Genomic DNA, 12,421 nt, shown 5'->3' with positions numbered 1-12,421 from the left:
TTTTCTCCCTTGAAGTCTTTCTCTTGATTCCCAGTATAGCGCTGGACTTTTTACAGATCCAGAGTGACAAAATATCTACAACTTCATGAGAGTTATGAGGGTTGCTAAATACTCTATTTTTTACAGCCACATCAAAAAAGTCCATTTACACAGTTTTAATTATTGGGATTTTCTGTCATGTTCTATTGTCATTGAAAAGCAATAACCAGTCTTCCAGATTCTATTTTTTGTACCACTTTTCACAATATATCATTGTACTTCTTTAGATTGTGGCTTTCATAAAATTTCTTCCATATATTTCTGTTATATTTTAGTACTCTATTTTCTGTTCAACACAACAGAAAACATCTTTAAGTTCATTAAATCTTTAACTGTGAAATTAAGAATGCATAACAGGAATAACCTTTCTCTGTACATACAGTGTAAACCTTTTGAATTTAATTCTAATGAAATTAATTTCTGTGGTGTGGGTTAGTTTTGTATTGTAAGCAACACAATTTCACTACAACTTCCATGTGGCAGTGATCATGGCTTATAAGGTTCCTGTTACACTCCTTGGATATTTAGTTTGATTCATCCTAATAAAATGTATCCAATGCCACTTAGGATAGCCTAGTGTATATTTGACTTTATTTTTGATTGACAGAAGCTGCATAAGACCTGTGGGAGATTTGTGTAATGCTGCATACGAAGATGAAAACCCAGTGGGATGTGTCTTGACATGGTAATGGACTCACTGAATCAAACCCTTAGTTCACATGTGAATGTGAATATTTAGACAGAGGATTTACTTGCAAGCATGGAATGAGTACCTATTCTTATTTTTGTATATTAATTCATTAACTGTAAAAAAAATTGTCCTGAAGACATATTTCATTTTGTTATAATTTCCTTCATTGTTATGAATACTAGTACTTCATTATCATATTTTTTACAAGTTAATTAGTATGTGTTCAAAGCAGTGCACATACAGCTCTCCTTGCATTCTTAAACTTGTTCCGTTCTTAATGTTCCACATGCATTGGCTTTTGTAATTCCACTTAAAATTTCCTGCACTAACTAATTCTGTGCCTCACAATGTACTTAATATTCATTTGTTGAATGCAAAATCAACTATTCATGTGACTTTCAGATTTTGGTCAGTTTTCATCTCAGTGGTTGAAAGTAAGAAGGAGTTCCAAATGAAAAAAAAAAAAAAAAAGAGCATGTAGATAATTTAGTGTTGAGTAAATAGTAGATGATTCTTATATTGGGTATTGGCCTACTGGAAAATATTCCTGGCAGGGCTTCCAGGACTAAAAGTCAATTATTTAACTAAATCTTCTAAAAACTTTGAATGCAAAGCATTTACATGCTTGTTAATAAGCATAAAATCAGTTTTTGGGCTAAGCATGGGAGAAAAAAAGTGGTTTATTGAAACACAAATGAAGAATATAAACTTTTAAATCTGATCTCTTCAAAGTTTGGACAGAAAAAGCCCCAAACCAACTCAAACCAAAAACCAGCACAAACCCCACAGAAATTTAGCAGATCTTAAAGAGCTTTGACATTATTTGTACGTTTTATTGCCAACAGATCAAAACTTTTATGTAAGCTTACAGTTCTGATGTTATCAGTGAATATTATTATTATTAGCACTGTACTACCAGATATGAAATGACCTTGAAGTACTTAGGCCAATTTCTAATATAGATATATAATACCTAAATTGTGACAATAATAAATAAATAAATAGAATAGTTGAGCTAAAATTAACCTTTTAACAAGTGAGACAAAACACTTAGGACAGCTTAAGATCCTTGTCAAGAAGTTACATGCACAGTTACTTTTTGTGGTACATACACTCTGTGAATAAACATCAGCACCCTAGAGATGTCTTTTAATACAACTATAAAGAAGATCTAATAGAAACTTGTCCAATTTTTCTGTTAGAGAAATATTTTATTACTTGCAATAATAGAAACTTTTTCACTCCTATACGAGTGTTTTAGAAACAGAAATAAAAAGTTAGGCTCCAGAATATTTTGAAATGCAACTAAAAATTTGATTATAATTAGATATTGAAAATATTTCTTTAATAGTTAATTACAATTTCTAGTGATTTTAGGGCAGTAGCTTCACCTTTTGGTGGGTCATGGGAACTGAACTAATCTATACATATGTAATTTTGTGTTCAAGTGATCAAAGGCAGCTTCCAGTCAGATCATATTGAAACATGGTGTCTCATTTTCTAGATCAAACTATGTCTGTTCTGTAATGAGAATATTTATTTCAGCTTCAAATAAGAATCAAATCAAATAGGAGTTTGAACTTACCTTCAAATTGACATTCTTGCATTTTGATTATCTATTCAACAATAAATTGAGAGTATAAATACATGCAGAGGAAAACAGCAGGCATCCTTCATGAACAATTTTTCAATAGATTAGATTAAAGTAAAAGTATCCTTTTTCTAACAAAGTGGCTTAGAATTCTGATACCAGAGCAATCTGTGGAGAAAAAAATTATTTAGAGGATGTTCTAGAGTATTTATCTATGATTAAAATAATAAACAAAATAGAGTCTGTTACCTGAACTTGAGAGACAAACCAGCACACCTTGTTCCTATCTGTCTCTTACTTACCTATCCTGCCCCATATCTGGGAGCAGATATGGACTTTTGGGAATAGTCCATGTCTTGTGTTAACATCTGAATTGTCCTCAGCTGTTGCTTGGCCTGATCAAAACTGTGACAGGGATTGCTCTAAATATATTAGTACAGATAAGCATGTTTCCATCCTTATCAAAATTTATGTTCTCTGACACAGTTTGATTTAAAACTAGAAATGTAAACATTGAGAATTGGCTTTTACTTTGGCTTTTGTTAAGCATTAACTGATTTTGCAAATTCTGACTTCCTAAATATTTCATCCTTCACAATTTCACTCTCTAAGGCAAAGACATCTTCACAAATCAAAGATGAAGTTCAGTCCCTAAGTCATTAATGAGCTCCAGAAATTTCATTTGTATTTAACTGTTCAGTATGCAGGATTGTGTTTGGGTACAGGACTGTGCCCAAGGCAGAGAGGTAAACAGAGAGGAAGGAAGGATGGTGCTTAATTTTAATTTCAAGGAACTTGAATGCTAGATTGTTCAGATTCACTGCGGGCAGGAGTAACTCTTGAGCTGAAGAAATTGGATATTATTAAATTCTCTCAACATTAGTCTCTGCAAAGATCCTTTTATAGGGAAAGTGGTGGACCACATGCTGCAAATATATGATATATGATATCACTATAAATTTTATTATATATATATATTTATATATATATATATAAATATATAATTTATGTGTATATATATATATATAATTTATATTGTTGATATAATTGTGGACCAGGAGAGTCTAATAAGTGCTGGTCAATTGCTCTTTCTTTTCTAAGATTAGTGTTTCTTTCCTATTGCTTCCTATAAAAACTGTGAAAGCTCAGATGACAGATGACCCCCAGAATCACACAAAACACCCTCTTTTGATTTAGACTGACACATTACCTGTAAGGTATTGCATATATCTGCAAGACTAACATGAATCAATGGTTGAAAAGAAATATTGTACTGGAGTCTGCTTCTGAAAGGATAAATTGACACATATTTTAAACTCTAAGGTATTTTAAACTTAGACAGTATTAATTGTAGGAAATGGGCTGCTGGTTGTTTTTTTGGTGTTTTTTTTTTATCATTAAAAGATCAACATTTTTTTAATAAATGCAACCACTGTCATAGCTAATTCATTATATGCTATGTTAAACAAACTAAATTTGAATGATGGGCTGCAGCATCAGGGAATTCCCACACATGCAGTACTCAGAATTATTCACTTAATGAATTCTCCTCTGAATTTCTTCTTCCAGAATTGTTTACACTAGAAAAAAAAGTGAGCAAAACAAGTTATCAAAGAAGATTTTGTTTTTTCTATCACTTTAAATTCATTCACATTGAGCAAGATGACTGGTAAGAGAAAATCTGATTCAGAGTTAACCTGAAAACCCTATCCAGTCAGTATTTCAACATTTGCCCATTTAATATCCAAATACTGATTTGTTCAAGAATGTGACTGCCATTTTAATGATCTATTGCTTCCCTCTGGCAGTATTGTTAATGTGTTTTGGGTCATTATCTGGTGAAAGACTCTGTCTTGTGTGGCATTTACAAAGACATACCCTAAACTTTTTATTGCCTGAGAGTGTGTGCTCCTACCTTCCTACATACTCTGCCTATGCTACCTTTGTAATGAACTGGATCATATGTTAATTTTTGCACTAAAGAAAAACATGACAAGTCAGTGGGGTAAGGATACAGGTCCTATAATAAATAAATAAATTAAAATATAAGTGAATAAATAAGAATGAGAGAAATTTTCTTGTGAGGTAAACCTGGACATTTTTAGATAATTTGGTGGAATATCTACATTTGTTCACAAAAGCAATGGGAAGGTGGAAAGATGTTAAATGCACATTGCTGGAGCCAATATTACATTCCCATTGTTTCACCTTACTTCTCTTAAAAAAAAGGATATTGAGGGTATCTGTGGAACAGTAACAAATTCTCTTATGATTCACCAAGTTGTTTTCTGGTTGCTGAATGAGGGATAATGTTTTTATCTGAAAAGTAGTGAATTTTAGTTATCTCTGCACTACCAGTATTAGGTCTGTTACCAGTACAATCATGGGATGACTTGCAGCATCACTGTCTGTTTCCAGGAAACTCTACTGCATTGAGGCTGTGATAATGAGGGACAGAAGGTTCATGGATAGGCACAAGTACAACAGGACAGTTCTCTCTACCATGGACTTAGGGCCAAGGATGTGAAAACTGAAATAATTAGTAACAATTCTGAGCAAGTACTGGTGACTCTCCTTAGCTATGAATTTCTTATCTCTAAAGCTAAAGAGTTGTGGCTGTTCTCTTGCAGGGCTCACGAGTCTTAGTTTCTTGACTAATCAGTGACAGAGCTTCAACATGAGGTGGAAAGGGTATTCCCATTTTCTTTTCTCTCTCTCATTTCCCGCTTTCCTCCATTATGCTTATGTGGTGATCAGGGCATATTCCTCAAGAGAAAAAAAAAAAAAAATTGAAACCCTTTAGATTAGAAGTCTAATCCTCCAAGTGATTTCTTTAACCAAGAGTCTGTCATACGAAACACAAGCAATGCATCCCCTCATCCCCTTTCTCTCACTGCTCTGATTTAAGGGCAAAGCAATTGAAACAGTTTTATAGGTGGCTCAAAAACTGTCAGGCACTGTCATGTTACAAGTTTCAGAACTTCAGTCCTACCACACTGGTCTTTTTAGGAAATTTATGAATTCCATCTGGAGATAGTTGGGGGCTGTGCATCATCAAGAGGAGACAAGAACAATTCTAAGCATAAGCAAAAATGGAATTTCGGGCAATTAAGAAAATTATAGGTCAAACACAGGCTAGAAAACTTAGCTGTTTGTCCAGCATGGGTATTTTCAATGGCAATTAATCTGCAAGAGGTATGAACTTGATCTACATTTTTTAAAGATATCTATATTCTTTTAAACATATGTGCTTTATCCTGGTTTATTCTATAGTACTATAATTACTTCTATCATCTGCCATTCTTTATAATTTTTTTCTGAAATACTGATTTTCTTTATAAACATTGGAAATATATGTTGCTTTTCCCTTTACTGCTGATAGAAATTTTATCCCTTTTTCTGAATAGCTGTAGATATAAATTTGATATAATTAATGTAGTAGTCTTTGACTCTATCTTTCCAAACTCCATAGGCTGAATTTTTTTTATTGGCTTGTACCTGAAGACATGTCACGGTTTGACACTGGCACAATGCCAGTGCCCCCATGAAAATGTGATCCCTACCTTCAATGCTGTGAAGTGGAATCTAGAATAGAGCAAAGCAGGCCCAAGCTTAATAACAGGAAAAAACTTTATTAAACTACTACTACAAAAGAAAAGAGAAAACTAAAGAAGGGGAAAAAAAAACCACACAAAGATCCAAATTAAAACCTTGCAAAACATTCCTCCCCCCACCACCCAACTCCAACAAACCACAGTGAGACACAATCTGGACCCCAATCAGGTTTCCACCCTCCAAACAATTGATACTCAGTCCATTGAGGGAACAGAGTCTCTCCTGTGCCACAGACCCCCCAAGAAACACAGCTCCACATCCTGTGTTTCCATGTCACACATGGCACCGCCCGGAGAAAAAGTTTGCCATGGTGACCCTTCTCCTTTCCATGCACAGTGTTCTCACCACCAATACATGGATGGTCAGACTGCCTTTAGGATTTTTCCTTTCAAGGATGCCCTGCCAAGAGGGGAGAAAACAACAGTTAAGTTTTTCATTGTTTGGGACCACAGTCCCCCCCATTTTCCCCTGGGGCCGAGGGCTCAAGAACAGAGATCTTCTTCTCTTCTCTTTCCTTTCCAGGGCAAGGGGGTGCCACCACAAACCCCCTAACCTTTTCTCTGTTCACTCCACTTTTGTCTTTTTCCCAGCTGAAGCAGGTCTCTTGACTCACTGGCATCCTCCTAAAACACAGTCCCTCTTGAAGGAGAAGATTTGGTTCAGGTTGTGGCTAACACGGAAAAGTCCAGCCAAAAAGCCACTCCTTGTCCCCCTCCCATCCAGAATTCGTCCTTCCAACATCCCATCCCAGGGTCCAAGGTGTCCCTCTTCCTCTCTTTCAAACCGAGGAGGGGAAAGGAAAATTCACAAAGCTTTCATTTCTCAAGGAAGGGTCCAAACTCCCAGGATGGCTCGATGCCCGGACATCCAGCAACTCCCACACAGCTGGGCACCTTGGAGCTCCCCCCACTCCTCCTTCCTCGCAGTGGAATTGCTGACAGGACAGGATCGCCGCCGTCTCTTTCTCTCTCCCCCTCGGGAGAGAAACCGGGGCTGGGGGGGGTAGGGGAAATGGAGACATCCCAGATTTCTTCCACCCTTCCATCTGCAGGGGCCAGCCCAGTTCCAGTCCCCTCCACCCTTGGGGCTTTCGGCCTACCTTTCAGGCCATGGGGCTTCCCCTCCCCCACCCAGCTTGTGGCTGGGCAGGGGAGGTTTGCACTGCACGCTGACCGGAACCAAAGAGAGCGAGTTCCCCTGGGAATTCTGCTTTTAACCCCTCTGTGTTCTCAGAAGCGTGTCTACTTTCAATTGGTCAATATCCAAATTGACCTCTTCCTTCCGGAAAAAATTCTCTTTCCGTGTCAAACCACGACAAGACATTAATATCTGGGCAAGTGTTATCATTAGTAAATTACCTCTTGGTACATTTATCATGGCAAGTGGAAAGATTAGGGACTTTTACTAGAGATGACTTGCTTTGTTAATTAGGCCTAACTTGTCACTATTCTGATTTATCAAAAAAATTAAAACAAAATAGATGATAGTATGGCTATAGACCATAAAATGTGAGAACATAACCCACCAGCTGTTTGAGGACAATTTTACTCACAATTAAATGTATGAGATATGTTTATTGATCTATTTGTCTCCCCTGCTGTTAATATAATTTGGGAAATTTGACTCAAGTAGATTATAAAATAAAGATACTAAGTTCACAGAGTATTTAAACCTGCTGTTCAGAACTCAATGTTAGAGCAGGTCAAGTGGGAAAAAGTTAAAAAAACCCTAAGTCAATCAAAATAAGCAAGGGGCTAGTCTAAATAATTAATTCAGCTTCCCTCCCACTGTAATAAAGTATTGCCTTTTCATGTTGGTATTACTTTCTGACTGGAAGTGTCTTTCCTTTTCTTGGATTTTTTTTTTCCTATTTTCTACGGAGGCATTTTAGACATCAGTGTTAGACTGAATGTCCAACTTCAGATAAGTCAATTTAGGTGAGACAAATCTCAGGTTGGTTGTCTCAGTTGGTAAAAAAGGCTGAACAATATGTGACTAGAGGTCATTTATACAATGTCCTGCTACAATTTCATGGTTGAGAGTCAGAAAATATTATTACGTTGATTGATCTACCTGACAAAGCTGTTGTGAAAATGATTACTTCTTTGTATAAATAAAAATAAATCCAAAAAATACAATTCTACCTCCTCTAGTCCAACTAAACAGTATGAAACATTTCTGGTCAGTTTATGTTATTAATAAGAAGATTCTTCAAAGCTTTTGGTAGAGGAAATTTGTTCTCCTATCTGGTTTCAGCAGTAACAACATTAAGCAGGAGTCAGGAGTAAAACTCCAACTTCCCTCATATTTTCTTATCCAAATAAGACCCACGTTTACTGCCTACAAATAAAATCTTCCAGTAACTGAAAGATAATGATCTCTCTTTCTGCATTTATATTTGCTTTATTTGTTGAATTCAGAATTTCACAAGGTTTGAAGATTAAAAAATGCACTATCTCATCCTTTTAATCATTGAAATGGGCAAAACTCCAGTTGTGAATTCAAATTTATCAAAAACTTAATGTGTTTTACTGATTCCATGTTGTGCCTCAGTAGAGAAAAAATACACATATCAAATTATCTGATTGATTTTCATACAACCATAAAATAATTGATGTTGGAAAATACCTCCAAGATCATTGAGTCCAATCTTTGACTGACCTTATCCACTAAACCATAGCCTTATGTGCCAGGGTCAGTCTTTCTTTGAACACCTCCATGGATGGTGAATCCACCACCTCCCTGTGTAATCCATTCCAGTATCTGACAACCCTTTTTGTGAAAAAGTTCTTCCTGATGTCCAAACTGAACTTCTTCTGATGCAGCTTTTGGTTGTGTCCTCTTGTCTTATCACTTGTTCCCTAGAAGAGTCTAACCAAAACCTGTCTGCAGCCTCCTTTCAGGCAGCTGTAGAGAGTGAGAAGGTCTCCTCCCACCCTCCTTTTCTCCAGGCTAAAGAGCCCCAACTCCCTCAGCCACTCCCCACAGGATTGACTCTAGACTTTCACCAGCTCTGTTGCCCTTCTCTGGACTCACTCCAGCACCTCAGTGCCTTCCTTGCAGTGAGGGGCCCAAAACTGGACACAGCACTCGAGCTGTGGCCTCAACAGTGCCCAGTACAGAGGAACAATCACTGCCCTGGTCCTGCTGGCCACAGTAGTTTTATTATACAGGTCAGAATGCCATTTGCCTTCTTGGCTACTTGGGCACACTGATGGCTTGTGTTTGTAGCCTCTCATCACCTCTGTCCCATAAAGTTTTATTTGATACCTCAGGACATCTCAAGTGATGTTAAGCAGTGATGGTCAGGCAATAGAATTGAGTCTCTTGTCAAAATAGTATAAAGTGCTTTTAAACCTCCTAGAGCATTAAGTTTCTGTGATCCAAAGCCTAATTTTAATGCAACACAATGGCATAATCTTGGCTCATGCATCCAGGAAAATTGCCAAAACTCTGGGAAAGAGCACTGACAAAACTGCATAGGATAGCACCATGAAAGGTAACAAAGGTGAGACTGCAGAAAAAGAAAGAGAGAGTAGTTCAAGGATTCTGCAGGAATAATAGGTGAGAAAAATCTTTAGGGAAAAGTAAAAAAAAGGAAAAGTTTTTAGTCCCAGTAATCAATTGTATAATATTAAGCAAGAAATATTTTACTTTTTTAATTTTACATAATTTGTGTGTGTTTTATCTCTATCCATGTGTAGAATATCTACAGTTAGACACTCACATTCATTTTCTCCTGCTATCTGGTTTCTTCATTTTCTTCTCCAAATATTTAAGTTCCACAGTGAAAGGGCAATACTTTTTTTGATCAAGGTTTTATACTGAATAAAATAGTTTTTAAAAAATGCACAAAAACAATTTAATCTGTTTTATAATTCTGCAAAATAAAGACTGAAATCCTGCTCCCTATCAGTAGAAAGGAGGATATGTGTGGTCGTTATTGTTAAATACATTACAACAAATTTCTGGTGTAAAACTGAAGCAAGTCTGAGTTCTGAAATCCTTCAAAATAACATTACTCTAGTGTGCTCTGGACACCTTATTTCCAAGGAGTAGGAAAGAGTTTTCTCAGGATATATACTTGTGAACAGAGAGACAGTGGAGTGATGGTAAAATAAAATATCTTAAACCATTTTCAGGAAATGAGGAAGAAAAAGGTCTTGATCTCACTCCTACTTAATTATTAATAATAAATAAATGACTCTAGTTAATTTTCTCACACTTTAACACAGAAAAGGAATTAAAAGAAACCTTTTTTATCTGGAGGGATATGAAGAAAAATAGACATCAGGAATTCAACCAAAGAGTGTGTTAAATTACCTAAAAATATTCTATCCTCTCTCAAGGCCTATCCTAAATAATTTGAGAACAGAGATGACATTTAAAAGCAGAAAGGAAGGTGGGCAGGAAGATCACAGCAGAAAAGATGAATTTCTTGTGCTGCTATATAACACCATCATTTTTCTTAATTATTCTTGACGTTTCACCTATTATTCTGTGAGCTCCCTCAGAGCATAGAGGGGAAAAAATGCCAGTTGCTTTTCAGAATAAAATGTGAAGAGGTTCTTACTGTCAGCTTTTATGGCTGAAGTCTGCCCTTTGATACACAGAATCATAGCACCACCTATCTGGTAACATTAGCTGTTATGTTTGCAGATAAGCCACCCACGGCAGAGTATGCAAAATGTGGGATGTGGAGAGTATTTGTGTGGAAGAAGGCCACTAGGCTAAATATGGTTTTATACTGGAAGAGGAATACTGAAGATATGCTGAAGCAAAGTAATGTTTAAGTGTTGAATTTACACTCTAAGACTATTTTTCAAAATTTGTCTATGAAAATAAATAATATACATCTGCGTAGGACATTTAAATTTAATCTATTGTCTAAACCAAAGGAACAAAATTATCTATTTATCATAATGAACAAAACATTAATTTCCTCTGCTCCTTTAGGGTGTTGCTGTAAAACAAGGATTAAGAATTATTCATCAATGTAAAAAGGATGAAGAGAATTGCATGGAAAGACAGAAAACAAAGTAGAAAACTCAAAGCACTGGTGATATAAAATGTTATATTCTTAATAGGAGATTTTAATTTAATTGTGTTTTTAAATTTATTTTGTATAGTTCAATGAATCATGATGTATATGTAAGAAATAAACTGCTAGCTCATAACATTTGATCAATCAAGATAATCACTAATATTGAAAAGAAAAATAAAATTAACTTAATTAGGTGAATGCAATTAAAAGTATATGCTAAGGAATCAATAAACAGAAGTCACAACAAATAATTTCACAAAGCAAAACACCAATGTGATAGTAGGTTGACATCCATGGCAGGATGTATTTATCCACCTATTTTTTAATTTATTTATTTAAGGGAATACTGACCTCTTCCTGAACATACAGTCTCAAAATGAAAATTCATTTTACTCCCATAAAAATTCTTGGAAATTTGATACATTTTGAAGATAAACATCTCTTCCTTAAATCTTTCCCATCTCTAATAAGATTAATGAATGCAAGATAATGAAGCTACATTAAAAGACTTCTATAGAATGTCAGTATCTCCCCTGTATTACATTTCATTCTAGGAAAGAAAATCTTCCATGTCAATCCACTATGAATTGTCAATTCTTTAGTATTATTTTGGTCTTTCTTCTCATAAAATCTTCTCTCCTTTCCCATAGTAGGATTTCTTTTGTGCTTTAGCATCCCAACAAATAGTACTGTAGGAGAAAAAAATAGCAATTTTTACTGCCTGATGGATAGTAATATATTTAATAAGTCACACATATTAAGCACTAGAGCACTTTTATTCCATAACCCATTGTTATATGTTTGATGCCGTTTAAATATATTTGATTCTGAGTAACTGTAACATACAGGTGTGGTGGGTTGACCTTGGCTGGATCCAGGTGACCACTGAGTTACCCTACCATTTCCCTTTCCAGCTGGACAGGGGAGGTAAAATAAGATGGAAAACAACTCATAGGTTAAGGTAAGGTGGTTTACTAAAACAAAAGAAAAAATTTGTATGTTCATAAGCAAAGACAAAAAAAAAGTTTATTCTCCTCTTACCATCAGCAAAGCATTTCCAAGAACCAGGGATTCAGCATGCATAGCAATTGCTTTGGAAGGTAAACACTGTAAAAAATGAATGTACCCCATTCCTCCTCCTTCCCTTGGCACATCATGTGGCATGTAATACCCCTTTGTTCAGTTTGGGTCAGCTGGCCTTGGTGGGTCACCTCCCAGGATTTTAACCATGCCCTCCTCTTGATGTGGGGTGAATGCTGAGGGACAGCACTGATGCTGTGCCAGCGCTGCTCAGCCAGAGCCAAAACTGGTGTGTTATCAACACCTTTCCTGCTACCAACGCAAAGCACAGCACTGTGAGGGCTGCTGTGGGAAAACAAACTCTGTCTCCAGAGTACAATCTCCAACCCTTATTTCACGATATTTCCATCATACTCAGATG

General features: G+C 36.0%; 1 protein-coding gene and 1 long non-coding RNA gene across 4 annotated transcripts in view; both read right to left on the bottom strand.

Moving 5' to 3' along the window:
• The window catches only part of LOC110475075 (uncharacterized), a 30,626-nt gene extending 27,317 nt beyond the window's left edge, over window positions 1–3,309 (bottom strand). For 2 of the 3 annotated variants that reach the window (XM_085576777.1, XM_085576780.1), the window contains exons 1-2: window positions 2,624–3,309; window positions 2,316–2,489 (exon numbers count right to left, since the gene is read on the bottom strand). The gene's annotated coding sequence lies outside the window, so the exon portion shown is untranslated. The remainder of the gene's footprint in view (window positions 1–2,315; window positions 2,490–2,623) is intronic. The other variant, XR_014954291.1, reaches the window with a different exon arrangement.
• A 2,624-nt stretch (window positions 3,310–5,933) lies between these two features.
• On the bottom strand, window positions 5,934–7,119 carry LOC144248889 (uncharacterized). The gene is made up of 2 exons (XR_013342063.2): window positions 7,036–7,119; window positions 5,934–6,575 (listed from the first exon to the last, which is right to left on the bottom strand). It is a non-coding gene; the product is annotated as an uncharacterized LOC144248889 (long non-coding RNA).
• Window positions 7,120–12,421: the final 5,302 nt, after the last annotated feature.

The sequence above is a fragment of the Lonchura striata genome, chromosome 1, assembly GCF_050655825.1.
Source record: "Lonchura striata isolate lonStrDom1 chromosome 1, ASM5065582v1, whole genome shotgun sequence".
Lineage (NCBI taxonomy): Eukaryota > Metazoa > Chordata > Aves > Passeriformes > Estrildidae > Lonchura > Lonchura striata.
The sequence above is the reverse complement of the archived record's forward strand: the minus strand, read 5'-3'. Positions and strand labels throughout refer to the sequence as shown.